Source organism: Miniopterus schreibersii, assembly GCF_964146895.1.
Source record: "Miniopterus schreibersii genome assembly, chromosome: X".
NCBI lineage: Eukaryota > Metazoa > Chordata > Mammalia > Chiroptera > Miniopteridae > Miniopterus > Miniopterus schreibersii.
Genome location: NC_138104.1, coordinates 93,550,967 through 93,572,650, shown reverse-complemented (window position 1 = coordinate 93,572,650; position 21,684 = coordinate 93,550,967). Strand labels below are relative to the sequence as shown.

General features: G+C 43.8%; 1 protein-coding gene and 2 pseudogenes across 3 annotated transcripts in view; 2 read left to right on the top strand and 1 right to left on the bottom strand.

Annotated features, from left to right (window-relative positions):
- The first annotated feature begins 5,508 nt into the window (after positions 1–5,508).
- The window catches only part of ZFX (zinc finger protein X-linked), a 75,299-nt gene continuing 59,123 nt past the window's right edge, over positions 5,509–21,684 (top strand). The window contains exon 1 of the mRNA XM_081126268.1: positions 5,509–6,262. The gene's annotated coding sequence lies outside the window, so the exon portion shown is untranslated. The remainder of the gene's footprint in view (positions 6,263–21,684) is intronic.
- LOC308551080 (phosphatidylethanolamine-binding protein 1 pseudogene) lies at positions 5,642–7,000 on the bottom strand (annotated as a pseudogene). The gene is made up of 2 exons: positions 6,847–7,000; positions 5,642–6,282 (listed from the first exon to the last, which is right to left on the bottom strand). The product of its transcript is annotated as a phosphatidylethanolamine-binding protein 1 pseudogene (transcript).
- Positions 6,999–8,248, top strand: LOC308551079 (histone-arginine methyltransferase CARM1 pseudogene; annotated as a pseudogene). The gene is made up of 2 exons: positions 6,999–7,022; positions 7,248–8,248. The product of its transcript is annotated as a histone-arginine methyltransferase CARM1 pseudogene (transcript).

The following is a 21,684-nucleotide window of genomic DNA, read 5'->3' as shown; positions in this document are numbered from 1 at the left end:
ACAAGAATAGTAAATAAACTTTGAAAAGGGATTATGATGGGAGAGTTGACATACATTTTCGAACATGTAAAGCGGCAATATAAGAAGTATGGTATTAATGCAGAAATAGATCAATTATTTGAATAAACTATAACCAGATATAACATTTTATTTCTTAAAATACATTTTTTGATTATTAGGAAGGGAGAGAGAGAAACATCAATCACTTGCCTCCTGCATGAACCCCAACCTGGGACTGAACCCACAACCTGGGTTTGCACCCTCACCAGGAATTGAACTGGCGACCTTTTGGTGCACAGGACGGTGCTCAACCAACTGAGCCACACCAGCCAGGGCACCAGACATAAAATTTTAAAAATACTATCAGCATTTTTTTTAAGCGAAAGCCAACATTTGTTGAAGGAGAGACCAAAGCTCCTGCCACAGTGAGTGGGGTCCTGAACAGGCAGCCGTATCAGTGGCTTTTTATGTGAGTGAGGAAAAAGATTTCTCTAGTCCAAATGGCTAGCCATTTGGGGATAAAGATATTTTATTGAAAATCTTATGTAAGATTTCATTTCATCGAGACAAAATTAAGAACGAAGGTGTAGATTATTTTAGTAACTCGGATGGACAAAGCAAAACAAACCAAAAAGTCAAAGGAAAAGTTGGCAGATCCGATACACAAAAGTTCAGAACTTAAGGCCAAAGATGGTACAGATTTAAAAGATGACAGGTTGAGAGAAAATACTGAAAACTTACCTGACGTGAAAACCTAATATTCCTAATACAAATCAGTAGAATAAAAATAGAATAGAGCCCTAGCCAGTTGGGCTCAGTGGTTAGAGCGTTGACCCGAAGACTGAAGGGTCTCGGGTTCGATTCCCGCCAAGGGCACGTACCTCGGTTGGAGGCTCGATCCCCGGGTGCATGTGGGAGGCAACCAATCGGTGTGTCTCTGTCACATCGATGTTTCTCTCTGCCCCTTCCACTCTCGGAAAGGCAATGGAAAAAATATCCTCAGGTGAGGATTTAAAAAATAAAATAAAAATAGAATAGAAATGGAACAATATATATTGCATCACTTTAGGTGGCTGAAGACTAGCAGCAAGAGGACTCGTGTGGACTCCTGCGACACTGGTTGGATTTGGGCAAATAGAGAAGTTAGTGGCAGTGAAGTGGTCCCACAGGCAGGAGCAGCATCTCACCTCCGTGGGGTTTTCTTAGTGCCTCAGACTCCACAGCAGGAGGGTTTATTGGATCAAGAACATGAGTGTCGTGCTGGGCCATTGTACTTTCATCCTCAGAGATCATATCATCGTTCAGGAAGAACTTAGACAAATACTCCTCTCAGTGCTTCCATTTAAGGGAACGTTTGCAAGCATTTGGCATCCGGGTGATCACACAAGGCACCGTTACTGAATGATGTGTCTGACTGCAGCTTTTTGGCAGCAGAGAAAATCCATCTCACAAATACGTACACGCTAGTTATAGAAGAAATACAAATGCCCAGTACACATTTGTGAAGTGCTCGGCCTGTCTAGTAATAAGGACCGTGAAAACTAACAATGCGATTCAGTTTCACCCATTCAAATTGGTGAAGCGTAAAACGATTCATAGCAATCAGTGTTGGTGAGTATATATTGATTGGTGAGAACTATAAACTGGTACGTTCCTTAAAGAGAACAGTTTGATTATATCAAGACTTAAACTATCTCACCCTTCAACCCAGAATCCCATATCTGGGAATGTATCATAAAGAAATATTTGCTCATAATATTTATTCCAGCATCGCTTATTATAGCAACAATTTAAAGACACTTAATGTTAGTCAAAAGGGAATGATTAAGTATATTTTGTGATCTATTTATTCTATTATGAAATAAGCCACCTTTGATTCCGCCCTGGTTAAAATTGAAGGTGAAAATACTGGTCCCAAAAGTATTTTATGAAAATCACTGGAGAGAAAATGATCCCTTTGACTTCAAGTGCTTTGAGAATTCATACTGCAGTATTTGTTGCTCTGTTAGAGTCACAAGTTTATTTTCTCAAACAAGTTTATAGGAAAAAAGCTAAGACCAGCAAGTGAATTCATGCCTCCTACATAGTAGTGAAGTTACACATTCAAGTTTATCACTATTGGGCTGGTATATCCATTACTATCTATATTCCTACAGTAAATACTTTCTATCCATCCAATATAATTTCCTATTACAAACATACAGTGAGTAATGTATTTCCCACAACAAACATGTAAGAGTTAGCAGGAATCATAACTTTAGGTATTATACTCCCAAGGAGTTAACAGTAAATCCTTTATAATTAATATTTATGTCAAGAATATTATTATAGGAGGTTCAACTAACCAGGAAAACATTCTAGTGATGGAAAGATACAGACTATGTATAGCTCAAACTTAAACAAGACCTTTAGCCTTTGCAAATTCTCTTGACTCTTGGGGACCTTGTGATTTATAAATCATCCTTAACCTTCTCCAAAGGGTTGTAAAAATACAACAAAACCTGTTAGTCCAGTGGTTTGCATCCTCAAAAGCACCAAGTCAGCAAGCTTCAGTTTGCCTCAAAAAGTTTCTCATCAGCTGCTATTATGACTCATGGGCTATTTTTTCAAAAATTTATTACCTTTTCAAAAGACCAATTTTTGGCTTTGTTGAGTCTCTATTGTACTTTGTATTTCATTGATTTCCTATCATTATTTCCTTCTCCTTCCTTTGGGTTTATTGTGCTAATTTTTACTAAGTAATTAATTAGTTAATTTTCTTTTAGCTTTTCTCCTTTCTAATATAAACACTGAAGGCCAAGTATTTCCCACTTGGGACTTTTATGCAGAATCCAACAAGGTTTTATTTATTTATTTAGGTGTAATCTATATTCAATAAAATTCACAAATCTCAAGTGCTCAGTTTGGCGAGTTTCGATTATTTCATACACCCATGTCTCCATTAGCTCAACCAAGAGATAGAATATTTCCATCACCCCAGAAAATTTCCTCATGCTCCTACAATATGTAGTGTTTTGGCATCTGAATTCTTCCACATAGGATGTTTTTGAGATTCATCCATGTTGTAGCATGTATTAATACAGTGGTACCTCAGTTTTTGAATGTCTCCGTGGACGAACATTTTGGGTTACAAACGCTGTAAACCGGGCAGGAAATGCTTCAGTTTTCGAACCCGCCTCGGGAGTCAAACATGCCCCGCAGCCTCGGCTGAGGGCAAGATCCTGAGGCCCAGCTGTCAGCTGTGGATCCCTCCGTTTTTGAACATTTCAGAACTCGAATGGTCTCCGGAACGGATCACGTTAGAAAACCGAGGCACCACTGTAGGTTTTTGTTTTTTTTTTATTGCTGAATAGTATTCCACTGTAAAGACATACCACATTTTGTTTATCCGTTCACCAACTGGTGGACACTAGGATTGTTTCCACTTTTTTGGCTATTAAGAATAATGCTGCTATGAGCATTAGCATTCAAGTCTGTGTAGACATGTTTTCATTTCTCTTTGAGTAGATTCCTAGGACTGGAATGTTAGGTTGCATGGCAAGTCTGTGTTCTACTTTTTAAGAAACTGCTAACCTGTTTTCCAAAGTGGCTGTACCATTTTATATCCCCATCAGTAATGTGTAAGAGTTCCAGTTTCTCCACATCCTTTCTGAAACTTGGTATTGTCTGTTTTCTTTTATAATACTAATTTTAGTGGATATGTAGTGGTATCTCATTGCGGTTTTAATTTGCTTTTTCCTAATGACTAATGATGTTGAGCATCTTTTTCGTGGGCTTATTAGCCATTCATATTTCTTTGGCGAAATGTGCATTCAAATCTTTTGCCCATTTCTAACTGGGTTCTTTGTTTTATTGTTGGGTTGTAAGAGTTCTTTATGTATTCTCAAAAGTCCCTTATCCAGATATATGATTTGCAGATATTTTCTCCTGTCTGTGGCTTGGCTTCTCCTTTTCTCAATGGTATCTTTTGAAGTGCAGTTTTTAATTTTGATGAAGTCTAACTTATCTTTTTTCTTTTATGGATAATGCTTTTGGTGCTGTATCTAAGAACTCTCTACCTACCCCAAAGAAGATTTTCCTCCTATGTTTTCTTCTAGATGTTTTATTTTACTTATTTATTTACTTTTTAATTCTCACTTGAGGATATATTTTTTCTCCCATAGCTTTTCAGAGAGAGTAGAAGGGAGAGAGAGGGGAGTGGAGAGAGAGAGAGAAACATTGATGTGAGAGAGACATGATTGGTTGCCTCCCGCACGAGCCCCACAGGGCTGGGGACTGAGCCTGCAACTGCAGTGTGTGCCCTTGGCCGGAATTGAACCCCGACTCTTCAATCTCCCAGCCAACGCTCTAACCACTGAGCCAAACCGGCTAGGGCTAGATGTTTTTTAATTTTAACTCTTACATTTAGTCTATGAACTATTTTGAGTTGATTTTTTTATGGTGTGAGGCAAAGGTCTAAGTTGATTTTTTTAATGTATGGATATCCAATTTACCCAAGCTAATCATTGGAAAGACTATCCTTTCTTCAGTGGATTGTTTTGGCACCTTTATCGAAAATCAATTGAAATAGATGTAAAGGTCGATTTCTTGAAATCTTTGCTACTGATCTGTATGCCACATTGTCTTGGCTTTAAAATATGATTTTATTGATTTTGGAGAGGAAGGGGGCGGGAGAGAGAGATATCAGCTGCCTCCTGCCCGCCCCTCGCTGGGGACTGAGCCTGAAACCCGTGTATGTGCCCTGACTGGAACAGTGCAGGGGACCTCCTGGTGCATGGGTCCATGCTCAACCGCTGAGCCACACCGGTGGGGCTACTGTGGCTTTAAAGTAAGACTTTATTTATTTATTTATTTGTCCACACAATGTTTTTATTTTTATTTAACTATAAGCAAACAGCAGAATTAACAACATTCAGCAACTCCAGACCAGCTTTTCTTACACCAGTGAACAGTGATCAATCCACAGGCACACACTTGGGGATTTCTGATCACCTCTCACCCAGCCCTGCAGCTCATCTAGACAGCTGCGCCTCACCAGGAAAGTGACTCTCCCTATTGCTTTTTCCGGTACTGATCTTTAAAGGAGCCAGAGCAGGATTCTGACACCAAGTAACCAATCCAAGATGTACCATATATTGGGGGTTAGTGGACATGCCAGCCTCTGGCTGGCTGGTGAGAAACACGGTGGTGAAAACACATCTCAGAATATGCCACCATGCACAATTCTGGACTCCGTCTCACAAAGGCAGAGGCAATGAATCTATTTTCTTTTTTTTTTTTTTGTCTCTCTTAAAGGGTTTTTTGATGCTCTGCTCTATTACTTTAGACCTATTTTTCTTACCTATTTTTTTTTATCCTTTAAATTTTGGGTTGCTGTTCTTATATTGACAATCTGATGACCCCATCATAGTACCAAAATATCTCCCAAAATGGAGTTCAGATTTGATCAGAATATAAACCAGGGCGTGTGACCCTTTCCAATTATAAAGGATAGGCAGAAGGAAAAGTCACCCTAAACCGCTATCTGCTCAGGTCTCGCCTCTGAGACTGGGAACAGGGAAGCAGAGAAATCTACATGCATCGCTGAACTTGAGAACACTGCTTGGGGCCCCCAGGGCGATTTCCGTTTCCTGGCTCTCCCCTACTTCCCAGACAGCTGCTCCTAGAGCTTGGGCACATAATCATCCCATTCCGCCTGGTAACACGTGCCGGCCACTGGGGACTGGGCTCGTACTTTTTGCGGACAGATGCCCCCTTGAATTTGCCAGGGTGGCCTCCAGATCGGTTGCTCAGAATGGGCTCGTCACACTTCAGCGGACTGTCCTGCTCATAAACCAGCCAGAAGTAGCTGTGAAGTCCTGTGCCCTTTTGGAGGCCCAGAGCCCACATAATCAGAGAGGACTGTGCCACTGCTGATGTCCTCGCCCTTCATGCTGACCACCAGAAAGTGCTGCCATTGCCTATATTTGGGGTCCTTTCTGCCGGGAGCATCCGGGTCTGTGAAGACCACGGAGTAGAGTTTGCCTAGATCAAGGCCACCCCTCGCAACACTGGTGGGCCGGTTCTTAACCCGGGTGGGCGTCAGCAGTTTCCCCAGCTAGCTCGTCGACTTCCACTCCGGCGTATTTGACCTGCAGCGGTGCTGCGGCGGCTCATCCACCTCCTGCAGGCTCAAGGGCCGGGACCACTTCCCGAAGGCCACCGGCACACGGGGCGGAGCGGGCGGCCGCCGGCAGAGCCGCGGGAGACCAGGCGCCGGAAAGTAAGATTTTATATCGGGTACTAGAAATCCTCCGACTTTTCTTTTCTCAACATTGTTTTTCCTACTCTAAGTCCTTTGAATTGCCATAGAAATGTGAGGTTCGGCTTGGGAGTTTCGCGCAAAAGAGCCTGCTGGGCTGTGGATGGGGCTCGCGTTAGATCTGTAGATCCAGGCGGCGGCCTGGGCCTGGGCCGGGCGCGGCGGCGGCGGCGGCGGCGGCGGCGGGCCCCGAGCGGATCTAAGATGGCAGCGGCGGCGGGGCGGGCGCGGGCGCGGGCGCGGGCTTGTGGGGGTGGCGGGCCCGGGCGGCGCGGGGCCCTGCGCGGCCGGGTCGGGGTTCCCTGGCGCCGGCCTCCCCGCCATCGAGGCCGGGAACGGCGGGATCCCGGGCCCGGGGAGCTGCAGGCGCTGCCCCTGGAGGGGCCCCGGCCGCGGCAGGCATCGCCCTCTGCAGCCATGAAGAGAGGTGTGTATGTGTGTGTGTGTGTGTGTGTGTGTGTGTGTGTGTGCGCGCGCGCGCGCGCGCACGAGTGCTCGGTGTCCCGCGTGACGGGGTGCAGCCGCGTGGGCAAGCGGCCCTTCACCCTGGGCTGCAGCGGCGTCCGCGCCCGCTTCGCCACACCCGGCGATCTGTCCCTTCCGTATCCCCCCGGAGACCTGCCGGGGCCGTAGCCCCGAGCGGCCGGTGCGCCGCGAGTCAGGGAGGAGTCGTCCTCCGGGCAGGATTTCCAGGTTCATGGGCCCCTGTGCCAGCAGCAGGGCAGGGTGCAGGACTCCGTGCGGGTGGGCACCTACCGGCGTGCCAGGCTGCCAGGCTGCGGCACCACACGGACCACAGCGTCCTGCATGTGGGCCGTGGCTCTGCCATCCGGTCGCTCTAAACGGCCCCGGGCTGGAGCAGGGAAGATCTGCGCAGTGGCACCGCGGCCCAGCTCGCTGAGGGCTGGGCGAAGAGCCATAGCCTCGCCGACCGCACGGTGGGCAGCCCGGGAAGGTGGAAGAGGCCTCGCTCCCTGGTCCGATGGACGTCATCATCTCGGAGCCCATGGGCTATGTGCTCTTGAAGAGCACGTGCTCCAGAGCCACCAACACGCCAACAAGTACCGAGGCCTGGTGGAAGCATGTTCCCTACCGTTGACGATGTCCACGGATGAACAGCTCTGTGGAGCAGTTCCCTAAGGCCAACTTCTGGTACCAGCCATCCTTCCATGGACTGGACCTGAGGGCCCTCCAAGGCGCCTCCAAGATGAATATTTCTGGAAGCCTGTACTGGACACATTTGGCATCCGGATCCTGATGGCCAAGTCTGTCAAGTACACTGTGAACTTCTTAGAAGCCGAAGATGGGGATTTGCACAGGATAGAAATCCCGTGCAGATTCCACATGCTGCATTCTGGGTTGGTTCACCCTCTGGCTTCCTGGTTTGACGTTTTGTTCACTGGCTCCATAATGAGTGTGTGGCTTGTCCATGGCCCTGACGGAGCCCCTGACCCACTGGCACCAGGTCCGCTGCCTGTTCCAGTCACCACTGTTCACCAAGGCTGGGAACACAGTCTCAGGCCATTTGTTGCCTCCAGAAGACTAAACTATGACATCAGCATTGTGGCCCAGGTAGACCAGATGGGTTCCAAATCCAGTAACCTACTGGATCTTAAAAACCCCTTCTTTAGATACACGGACAGGTCACCCTCACCCCCTCCTGGCTCCCACCATACATCCCCCACTCAGAGAATGCTTACAACCTCAGCAGTGGGCTGGCCCGGGTGGGATGCTGACTGCCTGCCACCTGAGCAGTGTTATGGCAGGCAGCTCCAGTGTGGGCCACAACAACCTGACTCTTTTAGGGTCCTCAGCACCCAGGGCAGCAGTGACCGCGCCGCGGCTCCGGTGCTCACTAGGGCAGTCAACAACAGCCAGTTCACCATGGGCAGCCCTGCCATCTTGATGGCTTCGCCTATGTCCGTCCCAACCAACACCATGCACTAAGGAAGTTAGGCCCCTCCAAGAAACCAAGTGAAGACTCTGCCCACTCACCCCTCCGCCCAGGCTGCTTTCACCCGTGTATTGGAGAAGCTCAAACACTGGTCAAGGTCTTCTTTGCCTATGGAAACTTGGACACTTTTTTACACAATGTTGCTGCTGCTTCCCCCCCCCCACCTCCCACCCACATCTCGGCTCTGAGTGTGCTCACTGCCATGTTTTACACAAGATCATGCCGTGGGAGCCCTGTTCCCCCCTCCTGCCCTCTCCACCCTGACCTGGGCCTGACATCTAACAAAACAGACGTGTCCAGGCCTGACAGCTGCAGGCCCTGTGGGTGTGTGGCAGGGAGCAACTGTGGCCCTGCCCATTTCCCCGGCGCCGCCCCCCCTTGCCTGTCTCCAGTGGGAAGGCAGTCCTAGCCAGGCAGGGCCTCCCCAGGCGTTGGTCACAATGGGCGTGACATGCTGCTTATTTTATTTTTTTACAAAACGAACCAGTGTCAATCCACAGGCCCTCTGAGAAACCAGGCCAGCTGGGCTGAGCCAGCAGCCCCTCTCCCCCAACTCAGAGGCTTCAGTGGTCAGGGGTGGCCCTGCCAGGACTTCAGGACAGGGTGGGGCCAGGCCTGTGCAGCCCCATAGCCCCCTCCCACAGAAGGCTTCACCTCACACTTAAATGTACAGCCCACCCCAGCTGTTGGGCAGGCCTTGCCTCTTGCTGCTGTCCTCTCCCTGAAGCCCTCTGGACCCTCCTCCCCAACCCCTGCCAAGGAGGCCCTGGGGCCGGGAGGGGAGTAGGGTCAGTGTCAGCCGCTGGGGGCAGACGCAGAGAAACCTCAAGGGTCTGTCGTGAAAGGCATCCCTTTTCCTTACAGCTGACATTAGGCCTGTGTATTTCCCTCAGTATTTATATTCCCAGAATAAACCCCATTCGGTCATGGCGTATGATTCTTTTTATATGTTGCTTAATTCAGTTGGTTTATGTTTTGTTAAAGATTCTTGCATTTATGTTAATGAGGGATGTTGAGTTTTAGTTTTCTTATGATGGTTTTGCTTGGTATTGGTAAGGGGTAACACTTGCCTCACAGAATTAATTGGGCAGTGTTCTGTTGTCCGCGATTTTCTGAGTTTGTGAAGGACTGGTAATATTTCTTCTTTATTTGATAGACTTCCCCAGTTTTCCAGTGAAGCCACCTGGACTTGAGCTATTTTTTAGGGCAAGATTTCAAATTAGTAATTCGATGTCTTGCTATAGGTGTACTCGGATTTTCTGTTGCTTTTGGGGTTCATTTTGATAACTGTGTCTTTTCAGGAATTTGTCCATTTCATCTAAGTTGTCTAATGTGTGGGCATGAAATTGTTCACACAAACCCTTTTTAATCCCTTTAACTTCTGTAGTGTGGGTTGTGATGTGCCCTCTTTCATTCCTGATTTTGGTAATTTGTGTCTTCTCTCTTTTTTTTTTTTTTTTTGTCTTTTCAAAGAACTGACTTTTCCTTTTTTGTATTTTCTTTTTTGTTTTTCCGTTTTCTGTTTCATTGTTTTCAGTTCTAATCTTTATTATGTCTTATCTTGCTTTGGGAGTAGTTTGCTCTCCTTTTGCTAGTTTCCTAAAGCAGAAGCACAGGTTATTGATTGGACATTTTCTTTTTTCATAAAGATATTTAAAGCTATAAATGTCCCTCTAAGCACCATTTTCTCTGTATTCCATCTGATTTTAAAAATTAAACTTTTTATTATGAGATAATTGTGAACTCACATGCTGTTCTAAGAAATCATATGGAGAGGTCCCATGTACCCTTTACACAGTCTCCCCCAATGGTAATATCTTACAAAACTGTGATACTATGTCACAACCAGCCAAGATACTGACATTGACACAGTCAAGATGCAGGACTTTTCCATCACCAAGGATTCCTTGTGTTGCCCTCATGTAGCCACGCCTGCTTTCCTCCTGCTTCCCTCCCCCCCTCAGTCCTTAACCCCAGACAACCACTAATATGTTTTTCATTTCTATGATTTTGTCATTTCAAGAATGTTATATAAATGGAATCTTACCTTTTGGGACTGGCTCTTTTTTTTTTTCTTTCCCCACTCAGCATAGTACTCTGGAGATTCATCCAAGTTGTTTTATGTATCAATAGTTCAATAGTTTGCCCAGCAGTCGTGGCTCAGCGGTTGAGCATAGACTTAGGATCCAGGAGATCCCTGGTTCAATTCCCAGTCAGGGGGTGTGCAGGAGGCAGCCAATCCATGACTCTCTCATCATTGATGTTTCTCTCTCTCTCTCCCTCTCCCTTCCTCTCTCTGAAATCAATAAAGATATATTTTTAAAAAATAGTTCAATAGTTCATTCCCTTTTATTACTGAATAGTATTCCTTGGCATGGATATATCATACTTTGTTTAACCGTTCACCCATTGAAGGACATCTTGGTTGTTTCCAGTTATTGCCTATTACAGTTAAAGCTGCTGTAACCATTTATGTACAAGTTTTTGAGTGAACTTAAGTTTTCATTTCACCAGAATAAATGCCTAGGAGTGCAAATGCTGAGTCGTGTGGCGATTGCATGTTTAGTTTTTCAAGAAACTGCCAAAGTGTTTTTCAGAATGGCTGTACTATTTTACATTCCACCAGCAATGTATCAGTTTTTCCATATCGTTGCCAGCATTTGATGTTGGCATTGTTTTTTTTTTATTTTAGCCATTGTGATAGGTGTGTGGTGATATCTCATTGTGTGTGTTATTTTAAAAATACATCTTTATTGATTTCAGAGAAAGGGAGAGAGAGAGATAGAAACATCAATGATGAGAGAGTCATTGATCGGCTGCCTCCTGCATGCCCCCGCAGCCCCCACTGGGGATGGATCCCGCAGCCTGGGCCTGTGCCCGGACTGGGAATTGAACCACCATCTCCTAGATCCTACCTAGGTCGATGCTCAACTGCTGAGCCACGGCGGTCCAGCTGTCATTGTGGTTTTAATTTGCATCTCTAATGACTAATGATATACGTGGGCTTTTTGCCATCTGTATAGCCTCGTTGGTAAAATGTCTTTTCCTCATTTTGTAACTGGATTATTTGCAGTTGAGTGTTGAGATACTAAATCTTTGTCAGATATGTGATTTGCAAGGATTTTCTCCCAGTCTATAGCTTGACTTTTCTTCCTCTAAATAAGGTATCTCACAGAGCAAAATGTCACATTTTGATGGAGTTCAACTTACCGATTTTTCCTTTTATGGTACTTTTCATGTTAAGTCTAAGAACACTTCCTGGCCCTAGGTCCTTCCTAAAGATTTTATCCAATTGTTTTTTCCCCTAAAAGTTTTATAGCTTTATCTTTTACATTTAAGTCCACAATCCATTTTGAGTTCATTTTTGTATCAGGTGTGAGGTTCAGGTTGAGGTTCATTTTTTTTGCCTCATGGATGTTCAATTGATCCTGCACCATTTGGTGAAAAGGCTCTCCTTCCTCCATTGAGTTACTTTTTGCATCTTTGTAAAAAATCAGTTGTGTGTATTTGTGTGGGTCTATTTCTGGTTTCTCTGTTCTGTTCGTTGATCTGTGTCTATACCTCTGCAAAAATTACACAATCTGGAATTACTGTAGCTATGTAATAAATCATGAAATCAGGTAGACTGATTTTTTTTACTTTTTTCAAAATTAATTTTACTATTCTAGTTCCTTTTCCTTTCTATGTAAGTTTTAGGATAAGCTTGTCTACATCTATAAAAATATTGCTGAGATTTTGATAGGAATTGCATTAAACCAGTTTAGGAATTTGGGGAGAACTGACATCTTTTCCATGTTGAGTCTCCCAATCCACAAACACAGAAAGTCCCTCCATTTATTTAGATCTTGTTATATTTCTTTCATCAGTGTTTTATAGTTTTTAAGCATACAAGTCCTATACATGTTTTGTTAAATTTATGCCTAAGTATTTTATTTATTTGACTGCTTATAAGTGGTATTGTATTTTAAATTTTGGTGTCCATGTGTTCATTGCTAATATGTAGAAATAGACCCCAGCTGACGTGGCTCAGCGATTGAGAGTCCACCCATGAACCAGGAGATCACCATTTGATTCCCGGTCAGGGCACATGCCCCGGTTGTGGGCTCGATCCGCAGTGGGGGGCGTGCAGGAGGCAGCCGATCAATGACTCTCTCATCATTGATGTTTCTATCCCTCTCTCCCTCTCCTTTCCTCTCTCTGAAATCAACAAAAACATATTTTAAAAAAAGAAATACAGTGATTTTATCCACTTACCTTGTATTCTGTAACATTGTCAAAATTATTAGTTCTAGGAGTTATTTTATAGATTTTTTTACATAGACATTCATGTCATCTGCAAATAGAGACAGTCTTATTTCTTTTCAGTCAAGATTCATTTTATTTTATTATTTCATTTCATTTCATTTCATTTTGTTTTGTTTCATTTTGTTTTGTTTCATTTCATTTCATTTCATTTCATTTCATTTCATTTCATTTCATTTCATTTCATTTCATTTCATTTCATTTCATTTCATTTCATTTCATTTCATTTCATTTCATATTTCTTTGCCTTGTTGCACGGGCAAGGACTTTCGGTACTATATTGAATAAGGTTGTGAGAGTAGATATCCTTGCCTTTTTCCTGTTCCTTGGGGGAAAACAGTCAGTTTTTCACCAATAAGTATAAGGTAAGCTGTAAGCATTTTTTTGTAGTTTTTATTTATCAAGTTCAAGTTACCATCTATCCCTAGTTTTCTGAGAATTTTTATTGGGAATCAGTGTTGAATTTTGTCAAATGCTTTTTTGCATCAATTGAAATAATTATGTAATTTTTCTTCTTTAATTTGTTGATAGGATGCTTGAATATTGAACTAGATTTGCATCCAGGGAATAAACCTCACTTGATCATGGTGTATGACTCTTAAAAATTTTTTTTTATTGTGATCAAATGCACATAGCATAAAACTTACTATTTTAGCCCTTTGAGAGTGTACAGTTGTCACTAAGCGTATTCACAGTGTTGTGCAATCATCACCACTATCTAATTCCAGAGCATTTCGTCATTCCAGAGGAAACCTCATACTCATTAAGCAACCACTCCTCATTCCCTCTCTCCCCGAGCTCTGGCGACTGCTAATCTGCTTTTCGTTTCTATGGATTTGCCAACTCTGCATATTTCATATAAATGGAATTATACAGTGTGTGGTCTTTTGCGTCTGGTTTCTTTCACTTAGCACAATGTTTCTGAGGTTCATCCATGTCATAGCACGTGTCAGTACTCCATGCCTTTCTATGCCTGAATAATATGCCATATTTTGTTTATCCGTTCATCTGTTGATGAACGTTTGGGTTATTTCCATCTTTTGGCTGTTGTGAGCAGTGGTGCTCTGAACATTCATGTACAAATTTTTGTTTCACCACCTGGTTTCAATTCTTTTGGGTATATACCTGGAAGTGGAATTACTGGGTCATATGGTAATTCAATGTTTTAGCTTTTTGAGGTACAGCCAAACTCTTCTAAAGTGGCTACACCCTTTTACATTCCCACCAGGAATGTGTGAGGGTTCCAGTTTTTCATACCCTCACCAGTGCTTTTTATTTTATGTTTTGTTGGTGGTGTTATGGTCATCCTAGTGGGTATGAAGTGGTATCTTATTGTGACTTTGATTTTCGTTTCCTTAATGATTAATGATGTTGAGCATCTTTTCATGCGCTTGTTAACCATGTGTATATCTTTTTTTAAATTGTTATTCTCACGTGAGGATATTTTTTCCATTGCTTTTCAGAGAGAGTGGAAGGGAGAGACACAGAGAGAGAAACATCGATGTGAGAGAGACACATCGATTGGTTGCCTCCCCCATGCGCCTGGACCAGGGCCGGGGATGGAGCCTGCAACCGAGGTACATGCCCTTAGCCGGAATCGAACCCAGGACCCTTCAGACCAGCCACTGAGCCAAACTGGCCAGGGCCCTAATGTTGTTGTGGTCTTTTTTTGTGTGTGCACTCTCTCCTCTCTTTTTGATAATCGGAATTCCTGGAGTTTTTCTATTTGTAGTAGTTTTGTCAGAGAACAATATTTGGTTTTATTGTTTACCATTTTATTTTCTATCATTAATTTCTGTTCTTGTAGTTTTATACCGTAGTATCCTGAATATGTAACTCATTTATTTTAAGGCTTTCCTATTTTCGTTTTTGCAACTTTTAAAAAAATTAAGCCCCTTTCCCAGGAGCGGCCCCTGGGCCCATCCTGTTCCTTGAGACTCAGAATGTTGCTTATTTTATTTTATTTTTTGTTGAGATATTATATATATATATATATATATATATATATATATATATATATATATATATGTAATTTATTTTTATTGTTGAAAATATTACAGATGTCCCCTTTTTTGCCATATTGGCCCCCTCTGCTCCTCTCCTGCCTTCTCCCTAGGCCTTCACCACACTATTGTCTGTGTCCATGGGTTATGCACATATGCATATAAGTCCTTTCATTAATATCTTCCTGCCCCCCTCCCTTCCCTCTGAGATTCGTCAGTCTGTTGCATGCCTTCATGTCTCTGGACCTGTTTTGTTCATCAGTTTATTTCATTCTTTAGATCCACATATGAGTGAGATCATGTGATACTTGTCTTTCTCTGCCTGGCTTATTTCACTTAGCATAACACTCTCCAGGTCCCTCCATGCTGTCTCAAAGGGTAAGATATCCTTCTTTCTTACAGCCGCGTAGTATTCCATGGTGTACACAGCTTTTTTATCCACTCATCTGCTGATGGGCACTTGGGCTGGTTCCAGATCTTGGCTATTGTAAATAACACTGCTAGGGACATAGGGGTGCATGTTTTCTTTCTGATTGGTGTTTCAGGCTTCTTAGGATATATACATACTGTTAAACTTGCCCATTTAAAGTGCATGATTCAGCAGTACTTAGTACATTCACAAAGTTGTGCAACCATCACCACTACCTAATTCCAAAACCTGAAGCCCCATACTCATTTAGGTAGTCATTCCCAATCCCAGACCCTGGCAACCACTCATCTACTTTCTGTCTCTATGGATCTCAATATTCTAGACATTTAATATATATGGAATCATACAATATATAGCCTTTTACACTTGGCTTCTTTCATTTAGCATAATTTTTTCAAGGTTCATCCACGTTGAAGTCTTATCAGTACTTGTATCAATTTTCTAGGGCTGCCATAACAAACTGTCACAAAATGGGTGATTTAAACAACGGAAACTTACTGTCTCACAGTTCTGAAGCCTAGAAGCCTGAGATAAAGGTGTCAGTAAGGACGGTTGCTCCGGAAGGCTGTGAGGGAGGATCTGTTCCAGGCCTCTTGCCTAGCTTCTGGTGGTTTGCTGGCAATCTTTGGTGTTCCTTGGCTTGTAGGGGGAAAGCATTTAGACTTTCTGCATCAAGTATGTTAGTTGTGTGTTTTTCATAGATGCTCTCTTGTCCCAGTTTTAATGGGCGAAAATTGACTATGGGGTTCAGGTGTTCCCAGTGTGATCGCTCCATTATGAAATTCCCCTTTTACGTCTCATTTAGAGGTTTTAACCTGCAGTGACAAATGTAACCTAAATCCATAACTTCATTCGTGGTGGCAAAATGTTGATTTTCTAATTCTCTCTGGGTTTTTTTTGGCAAATTTTTTTTTGGACTAGAATTCTTCCATGAAGAACAAACTTCCTCCATTAACTGTTTTGTAACCTTGGAGTCCTGCAGCAGTCTCTGCTTTATGTCCTTGGTTAGGAGGGTTCTCTCCAGCTAGTCTTCGGTTGATTATTCAGGATGCTTTTTCTATATTTTAGCTGTAATTCCAGTTTGGTCCTGGGAGAGTGTCAGTGTAGCTTCCACTTAATCCACCGCCATCGTGGAATCTCTCTCATTGGCTGCTGCTTGTATGTGCCCTGACCCGGGATCAAACCCTCAACCTTGGTGTATCGAGACCACACTCTAACCAGCTGACTGTATTCTTTGTTTCTGATTGGCTCTTTTTTACTGTTTCTCTCTCCTTTTTTCATGCTTACTATCTTTGTTGCAGTTCTCACTAAGTTTCTTGTACATCCTTATAACCTTGTTTTGAGCTCTATATCTGGTAGATTGCTTGCCTCTATTTCATTTAGCTCTTTTTCTGGAGATTTCTCCTGTTCTTTCATTTGGGGGATATTTCTCTGTCTCCCAATTTTGGCTGCCTCCCTGTATTTTTTTCTGTGTATTAGGTAGATCTGCTATCTCTCCTTGTCTTGGTATGAGGCCTTATGTAGTAGGTGTGTTGTGGGCTCATGGCACAGTCTCTGTGATCACCTGAGCTGGGTGCTCCAGGAATGTCTCTTGTGTGGGTTATGTGAGCCCTCCTGTTGTAGTTGAGTCTTGATTGCTATTGGTCCATCAGTGGGTGAACTGGCTCTTAGGCTGGCTGAAGATGAGGATTGACCCCAACCATAATGTACCAGCTGCTCTGCAGAGGCTGACCCCACAAAGCGGAATTCACCTCAACAGGGTCTTGTGTCTGCCTAGATCTCCCTTTGGGTATGCTGCTTGTGGAACTAATTGTGTGGTGTGCGCTGATGTGGTCTGAAGCCTACCACTAGGTGTGTTGGTTCTGGGGCCTCTTGGGAAGGACTCCATTGCAGCAGGTCAATGTTAGGTGCTGCCTGTGACTGGCCCTTGGCTACCTGTTTGGAGCTACAAAGGAATCCACAGTTTGTGGCTACCTCTGCTGGGCCTGGGTGTGCATGGGAGGGGCAAGCTGCGTACCAAGGCCTGCTTCCACCAGCACAAAGCCTGGAGGCAGATCAGCAAACAAAGATCCCAAAGATCCACCTTCACCTGTGGCTTCCTGTTAGTCTCAGTGAAATAGCCTCTGGTGATATGTGAGTTGCATGAGGTAGGTTCTCTGTGAGTCACCAGGTAGGGGCATGTGCTGTTCACCTGACTGATACAGATTCAAATTCTGCGCCAGTGCTGGGGCTGAGGCCACTTAGCAAAAGTCCCAGAGTACACCAAGGTCAGCTGCCAACCTCTGGGTGCCCCCGGATCTTTGTAGTGGGGCGGGGTCTCATGGAATTATCAGGGTGAGACCAGCAGAGTTCATCAGGCCCAAACAGACCAAGATTTGGCCATGTGAATGGAGGTCTGTACACAAGAACGGTGGCGCTGGTCAGGCATGTGAGGAAAAAATGGCACCTGCCCTAGAGCCACACAATTCAGTCTCTCCCTAATTCTGCCTAGACCTCCTCAAGACCTTTTCTAGAAAATCTTCACTGCAAGCCCAGGCTGGCCACAGCCAAGTGACAATTCTGCAGGGCAAGAGGTTGGCAGGGAGGGGCCACTGGGAGTTGGGAAGGTGGGGCTAGTGGATTTCCTGGGGGGGTAAGCTGCAGTCCAGTGAGTAGTAGGGGGAATAGTCCCCACCCCAGAGCCACACAACTCAGTCTCTGACACCTCCTGAGTTTGCCTTCAAGAGCCCTCCAATAAATTTTACACCACAGGCCCAGCAGCTGACTCCTCTCCAGGGCTTGAGCTCCGCAGGGTGGGGCAACTGGGAGTTGGGTGGGTGGGGCTATTATATTCCCCCAAGCTGTTGCCATATGGAGGGGAGTGCTCAACTCAGGAAAGATTACGTCTGTGGGAGTGTGGGAGAGGGACTCAGCACAGGGCCCCTGTTGGCTGTCCCTTCAGCTCTCTCCCTGGAGCCACACAACCCAGTCTCTCCTAGCACGACTCCAGTCTTCTGTGAGCCACCTTCCCTCCTCTGGAGCCCAGGGTGAGTGACTGAGAATGAGATTTTGTGCTCTGGTCCTTTAAGAGGGCGCCTGGGTTTCTAGCAGACTCCTGTCTCTCCCTGATGGACAGAATCCCCGCTGATTTTTCACAGCCAGATATTATGTGGGCTTCTCTTCCCCGGCTCTGGTGTTCTGGGCTGGAGAGCCCTGCTGGGGTTGAGGCTCCACGCTCCTGGCGGTGGGGGGAAGGGAGGGAAATCTTTGCAGCTGAGATATCCCTCTGGATTCTAAGCTACCGCACCTGGGGTGGGTGCGGGGCCAGTCCTTTCCACATCTCCACTCTTCCTACCAGTCTCGATATGGCTTCTTCTGTAAATCCTTGGTTATAAGACTTTTGTTCAGCTAGTCTTCAGTTAGTTATTTAGGTTGATTTTTCTATATTTTAGCTGTACTTCCAGTTTCGTCCTAGGCAGTGAGTGTGACCTCTACCTACTCAGCCGCCATCTTGGATCATCTGTGAAGGTATTTTTTAATTGTGATTAACATTTAAGTTAATGGTAAAACAGATTATCCTCAAAATTATGGGTGGGCCTTATCCAATCAGTTGAAGGCCTTAAGTGAAAAAACTGATGCCCCCCGAGGAAAGAAGAATTCTGCCTTTGGACTTGACACTGCAGTTTTTCCCTGGGTCTCTAGCCTGCTGGCCTGCCCTGAAGATTTTGGACTTCCCAGCCCCACAATTTTGCGTGTGTATGTGTGTGTGTACAGTACTTACAAACTTCCAGAATGCTCCCTAGAGGGCAATATTGTCCCTGTTGAGCCCGTAGCACTTTAGAGACAATTGCTGTGTCTCTTGGGGTTGCTTTTTGACCAGAGACTTGAGTGGGTTGTGAAATCCGGGCTGTAGAGCTCCAGTTTCCCATGGTCTCAAAGGCTAGACTAATCCCCTTTTATAGACAAAATGACATGGATTCCAAAATTTTAAAGTAGGGGTTGTAGCTCTGGCTGGTGTGACTCAGTGGTTAGAGCATTGGCCCGCACACCAAAGGGTCGCAGGTTCAATTCCAAGTCAAGGGCGCACATACCTGGGTTGTGGGTTCGCTCCCCATCCCCTATCAGGGCGTGTGCAGGAGGCAACCAGTTGATGTGTCTCACTTACATCAATGTTCCTTTTTCTTCCCTCCCTCCCTCCCTCCCTTCCTCCCTCCCTTCCTCCCTCCCTCCCTCCCTTCCTCCCTCTCTCTGAAAAGCAATGGAAAAATATCCTCAGGTGAGGATTAACAAAAAAACCCCCACAAATAAATAAAGTAGGGGTTGTACCCACTGTTTACATAATCCTCATTTTTCTATATATAAAAATATATAAATATTATATATCATATATAAATATATGATATCACATATAAATATATTTATAATCATATAAATATATATGTGATGTTTCATGTTATATATAAAATACAGGTCTTATTTTTTTATTTATCTATTTATTTTAATACATTTTTATTGATTTCAGAGAGAGATAGAAACATCAATAAGAAGAGAGAGTCATTGATCGGCTGCCTCCTGCACCCCCCCCCCCCCCCCCCCCCCCGCACTGGGGATCGAGCCGGAAACCCAGGCATGTGCCCTGACGGGGAATTGAACCTTGATCTCCTGGATCATAGATTGATACTCAACCGCTGAGCCATGCCGGCTGAGCTAAAGTAAGGGTTTTATATATATTATATATAACACATATATATTATATATATAACACATATTATATAGCTGTTAATATGTCTACTGTTGGGCTTATCTAGTGAATTTTTTATGTTATATATTGTATTTTTACCCTCTAAAATTTCCATTTGGTTATTTTTATAGTTTATTTTTACTCCGCTGAGAACTATATTTTCATTTATCTAAAGGGCGTGTTTACCTCACAGAGCATAATTCTAACAGTCTTAACGTTTGTTAATTTCAACATCTGAGTTATCTTGGATTTGGTATCTGTTGAATGTCTTTTCCCTTGGGAATTAGTTACATTTTCTTGATTCTTTGTATGTCAAGTAATTTTGGGTTGTATACTGGATATTTTGAATCTTACATTGTAAGAATCTGGGTCCTGTTAAAAGTCCTCTGGTGGATGACATTTTTTTTAAAAGCAGGCAGTCAGCCTGGTTAGGTTCAGGCTATAAGCTCTAACTTACCTTCTGTGTGCAGTGGTCCCCATGTCAGTTCAAAGCCTTTGCTCTGATACTTTGGGCTTATCCCACATATGCTCTACTCAGGGGTTAGGTTAAGGGGTGTTTTATATAATAGTTTAGTTCTCAAAGTCTTTGCTATGTTGCTTTGGGTCTGTCCCATGCATGCTCAGCTCAGAGGTAAGCCTGGGATTTGTGCTAGTTCATACACAGAATTAACCTCTTCTCCAGCAATCTCCTTTTTGTGATTTCTTCCACACTTCCAACTTTCAGGGGCACCTTTTCTTAGTTGCCTGGCCAGAGTATAGGGCTCCTTGGAGGTTTTCTCATTGTACTGCCTAAGCAAGCTCTGCTGGAGATTTCTCCTCTGATCAATGTTGGGAGAGAAAGTAGCTAAAATATGAGTAACTCACCCCTGTATGACTCACTTCTTGGAGTTTTTACTTCCCTTCTCAATCCACCTGATTTTGCTTACATATCAGACTTCTCAGGTAGTTGCTTTTTATCCCCCCCCCCCGAGGTTGTAGTTGTTCTAACAGTTTTAATGTTAAAAAGAGATAGACTGTAGTTGGCTTATTCCATCTTGGCTAGCACCAGAAATCAGCACATCAATATCTCTATTAGTGAGAGTCTGTGAGTGGTAAACTCTTCTTTGTATGTCAGTAAATGTCTCTATTTTGCCTTTATAATGGTAATTTACCTAGATATAAAATGCTAGGTTCATAATAATTCCCTCTTTTCACTTTGAAAATATCATTCCACTGTCTTCTGGCATCAGTTGGTGGCTGAAGCAAAGTCTGTCGGTTATCTAATTTTCATTTCTTAGTGGTAATACCTTTTTTCTCTTGTGGCTTTTAAGATTCCCTTTACCAGTAACGTCTTACAGTTTCACTCCAGTGTGTCAAAAAAAAAAAAAAAAAAGTGTCCACAAACTTCCATAATGCTCCCTAGAGGGCAGTATTGTCCCTGTTGAGCCCAATAGCACTTCAGAGACAACTCTCTTGACTGAGGTTGCTGTTTGGCCAAAGACTGGGTGGGTTGTGAGATCTGGGTGTAGAACTCTAGCTTCTCATAATCTCGAAGGTTAGACTAATCCTTTTGTAGACAAAATGACATGGATTCCAAAATTTTAAAGTAGGGGTTGTACCCACAGTCTACATAATCCTCATTTCTGGATTTGTAGCCTATTTCTTTCATTGATTCATGGAAATCAGCCTTCATAAAGGTTTTTGCTAACTTCCTTCATCCTTCATTGCTTTGTATTTTGTATTACTTTTAAGATATTTAAATATATTTCAGAGTAATTTAAAGCCACTTAAGGTCATTCATTAGATCCCTTGCACTCCTTCCTTCCTTCTACTGATTATCTATTTATTTATTTAACATTTAATGGAGTTGATATGCCAGGTTCTACTCTAGACCTGAGGACAGAGAGATAAATAAAACCCAGACCTTTTTCTCAAGGTTCCCTCAACCTCTTCAATGCATTAATAATCTAGAAAAAACAGTTTCCTGACAGAACA